The sequence below is a fragment of the Seriola lalandi genome, unplaced genomic scaffold (assembly GCF_002814215.2).
Source record: "Seriola lalandi dorsalis isolate HSWRI2012SDOR001 ecotype SW California unplaced genomic scaffold, Sedor1 jcf7180002054947, whole genome shotgun sequence".
NCBI classification, from domain to species: Eukaryota; Metazoa; Chordata; class Actinopteri; order Carangiformes; family Carangidae; genus Seriola; species Seriola lalandi.
In genome coordinates this window covers 1393542-1397791 of record NW_019525498.1, presented here as the reverse complement: position 1 = coordinate 1397791, position 4250 = coordinate 1393542, and the positions used below count along the sequence as shown (strand labels likewise).

The 4250-nt window shown below is 46.8% G+C and overlaps 1 long non-coding RNA gene across 1 annotated transcript; it reads right to left on the bottom strand.

Annotated features, from left to right (window-relative positions):
• Positions 1 to 324: 324 nt before the first annotated feature.
• Positions 325 to 4244, bottom strand: LOC147817523 (uncharacterized). Its single transcript, XR_015436304.1, has 2 exons — positions 2874 to 4244; positions 325 to 2377 (listed from the first exon to the last, which is right to left on the bottom strand). It is a non-coding gene; the product is annotated as an uncharacterized LOC147817523 (long non-coding RNA).
• Positions 4245 to 4250: the final 6 nt, after the last annotated feature.

The following is a 4250-nucleotide window of genomic DNA, read 5'->3' as shown; positions in this document are numbered from 1 at the left end:
CCCCCCCCCCCCCCCCCCCCCCGGGTGAGCAGCAGTGGTCCTGTCCTGCTGTGGTGATGGATAGGGGAGGGGGTGGTATCTGTACCTGCTATGAAAGCCCCCCCCCCAAGGTGAGACGTGTCCTCCTGACGATGAACGGCGACACCACCACTCTGAACCACGGAGGAAAAGGTCGTCCTGTCAGAGAGATGAGTCTGCTCACTGCTGGTTCCACTCCAATGCTCCACTGTGATTGGTCAACAGGCTAAGCTGTAACAGAAACCTCTAAATGTTAACAACCACGTTGAATTTGAAGAGTCTGGTGTGTAACGACTGAGTCAGGACTTCCACACAAATCAATACTTTATTTATGGATTATTGGGAGAGTGACAGTGAGTTTCCTGTCTTCTGTCATCACTGCAGCCTCCGCTTCAAACGCTCCACCACCTCGGGGCGCCGGGATCCTCCATGCATCTTTAATTAGCCGGTAACGGATCCCCTGCTGGGCCGCCGGAGTTCACTGAAGTTCACCGACAGGTCATCGTTTGATGTTTCCTCGCTGCTGCTGGAACTTCCTGTGTCCCCACCCAAGGCCGACACCCCTCCCCCACCCCCAGAGGATCCCGCATCGACATGGCAGTTCGTCAGCGTCTCTTTTGTCAGTCGTTTCAAACTGCTGGATATCTGAGTCATTATGAACCGAACTGCGACGTACAAGGAAAGAGATGCATCAGTAAAAACTGGAAACACTGATGTCGTCCAGAGAATCTGATGCAGTGTCTGTTCAATCGAAGCCACACGAACAGCTTCTTCTCAAAAGTCAAATCTGAGATTAAGAGAAAATTTACAGAATGAATGAAATTATAATTGTACAAGGAGAAGGCTCTTCATGTGAGATCACTGTAATCTCGTCTTTCTTTGGGACTTGTGTCTCGTGTTAGTTTGACTTTGTCTGTGTCCTGTTTCCCGCCACAGTGATCGTTTGCCCCGCCCCTAAAGTGTTACACCTGTGTCTTGTTACCTGTCATGAACATGATATGTCCGTAACACCTTGACGGAACTTTTCAAATTTGGCACAAACTCGGACTCACGGACGACCGGATTAGATTTTAGTGATCAAAGGTCAAAGTGACCTCACAAAACACTTTGCAGCCATCACAGCATTTTACACAACGGTTCATATCTTCCTGACTCTGGATAAACAGAGATGCAACCTGAGACTCTGTGGTCTTCATCACGTCTAACCACCAGTTCACATGTTCCAACGTCCCACATTTCTTATTTCCTTTGAGAATTCTTCATCGACAGTATTTTTTCTTAATTGATGTATGAATGAAATACTGTAATTAATCCTGTTCAGCCCCTCATATAAACTGAACCCTGAGCAGTTTTCTTCTCTCCGTCACATCAAAGCGAAGACGCCTTGTCTCAGTGGCCAGAGACACGTTTAATACGAGGCCGTCTTCTTCTTCTTCTGCTGCTGCCAGGAGCGTAATGAGCTCCTCCAGGGCGCCTACATGAATAATGGATCCTTTATTCTATTTTAGAGCCGACAGAATGGCTTCAGTCTTCTGGATGGAGCGGAAGTGTGATCAGATGTGATGGAGCGGCTGGAAATGAAAAAGGGCCCGAGGCGGGACTCCAGGACGCCGCCGTCAGACGACAGAGCTAAACGCTGGATGGCGGGAAGAGATGACTGTGTGGAGGTAATGCTCACGTGAGGACGCTCATTGATCACACACCAGTTTTATTCATGAATGAAAATAACGGCGGGAAAAAAAAAACTTATTGTTTTTAAATTTCAACATTTTAGTTTTTGTGAAGTTTTAATTTTTTTCTGTTTCACTGATTTTTACCTTAAAAAATAAAAGGACTGTAGAGGAAGTGAAGTTACAACCGTCAGTCTGCAGATTCAAATCATGTCAACCTTGACTGAGCAAGCTTTGTGCCGCTCTCGCCTGTCTCCATAGAAACAGGAAATTCATTCTTCACCAAAAGACAATGTAATTAAATCAAAACAATTAAAAGGTTTTAGAAGAAAGAATAAAATGATCAATAATATCAATTAAAATTCAGAGAAAAGTAAAAAAAAAACTAATGAATTAACACAATGCTGTTCAGCTGAAATACGACTCTGAAATACTTCAATCTCAGAGCGCCCTGCATTTCAAAATAAAATGCTGCATCCTGTATTGATTCAATAGTGTGTATTTCTTCCACGAAGACAAAATGTCTCATCATCACTCATCTTCATCACTTCAGAGCTCCACCTCAGCTCCCACTGAGCCCAGCTCAGGTTTCTGTTTGTTTGCTCTCCGTGGGTCGCAGCAGTGTGGGGTCAGAGGTCAATGAGGGGTGGGTGAGGGGCGGTGTGGCGAGTCAGGGCCACCAGGAGAGTCTGAAAAGAAAAAAACAAGTTGGAGAGCAGGAAGAAGGATGGACAGAGGCTGGAAACCTGACAGTTTGCCTGTCTGGAGAATTTCAAAATAAAAGCAGGTTGACTGACAGTCGCTGTGTGTCCCGAACAGGGCGGCGTAGGGTTACAGAGGCACGTGCGCGCGCACACGCACGCACGCACACACACACGCACACACACACACACACACACAATCACACAGACACACACACGCACACACGCACACACACACACACACACACAATCACAAAATCTAAAAACAGGTTAGTGAAAACACAAGTTATTGCAGTGCATGTTTTTCCCTCTGGAATTAAACAGACTTTCACCCACAGAAAAGATTTCAATGATTTTCTAAAGTAATTCTGGGTTTTCGACTCTGACGACATCAAAGTCACAACCGTCATTTCCTCAGAGCTTCATTCGTCACATTTCTAACATGTCGTGAAAATTCTTCATAAAACATCATTAATTTTCAAACCATTTATGATGAATGATGAACCAAAACGTCTGAGAGTCGACAGGTCGCCTGTGAAGCTCCGCCCCTCTGTGGATCAGCATGCAGAGCAGGCGTCGGCCGAGAAGAAGCCGCTTGATAATTATTGATTGTGTCTCTTCATGCATGAGGTAATTTGGGATGTTCCTCATTTGCATGTGGTCCGGGGGGATTCAGCCTCCGGGTGTCAGAGCTCAGCGCCGCTGTCTGCTGTAATCTCTGCTGAGGGGATTTAACGTGTGACACGTTCACACTTCCTGTCTGGGAGGCGTCATCGCCTCCTGATCAGACAATCAGCCGCGCTGACACGCAGGAGAAATGTGATTTGAGAAAGGGCAAAGTATGAATTGCAGATGTGTCTCCCCCACCGCGTCCTGCGGAGGGCGGCGGAACGTCTGGGAGCGGGATTGGATGAGGATGGAGGGAAGGGGGAGGAGTTTAAATTGTGTGTCGGTGCACCTGGACACAACACAAACCAGAATCACCCGCTCCACTCAGACGCCCAAAGTCTAATCAGTTCCTCCTTCAGTCCAACTGAATGTTTGAGATTCCTGTGAGAAGTTCATGTTCACAAGACCAAAATCATGTTTCTGAGGTCAACGAGACCTTGACCTTTGACCTTTAGCCACCAAAATATAATCAGTTCATCCTTGAGTCCTAGTGAATGTTTGTGCAGAATTTGAAGAAGTTCTGTCGAGGTGTTACTGAGATATCCAATCAGCCAATCAGAGGACCAGGAACACATGCCACACCCCCCGTCTCCAGACCTGGATCCTGTAGGAACCTGTGGGAGAACATGATGTCGTCATGACAACATGGAGTCTCCAAGGAAACGACCCAGACACGTTATTGTCTTTAAGCAGTGTGAAAACATCGTCAGAGCCGTGTGAGTGTGTGTGTGTGAGTGTGTGTGTATGTGTGTATGTGTGTGTGTGAGTGTGTGTATGAGTGTGTGTGTGAGTGTGTGTGAGTGTATGTGTGTGAGTGTATGTGTATGTGTGTGTGTGTATGTGTGTATGTGTGTGTGTGTGTATGTGTGAGTGTGTGTGTGTGTGTGTGTGTGTGTGTGAGTGTGTGTGTGTGTGAGTGTGTGTGTGTGTGAGTGTGAGTGTGTATGAGTGTGTGTGTGTGTGTGTGAGTGTGAGTGTGAGTGTGTGTGAGTGTGTGTGTGTGTGTATGTGTTGAATCGATACACGCCACCATCATTTCTTTTCATGTCAATCCATGTGAACTTGTTGCCCCCCGGTGCTGCAGACCTGACGAGCAGCCGAGTGTGACGGAGGGATGAACTAAAGGGAGAGAGGTGTGTGTGTACGTGTGTGTAAGAGATGTGTGTGTGTGTGTGTGTGTGTGTGTGTGTGT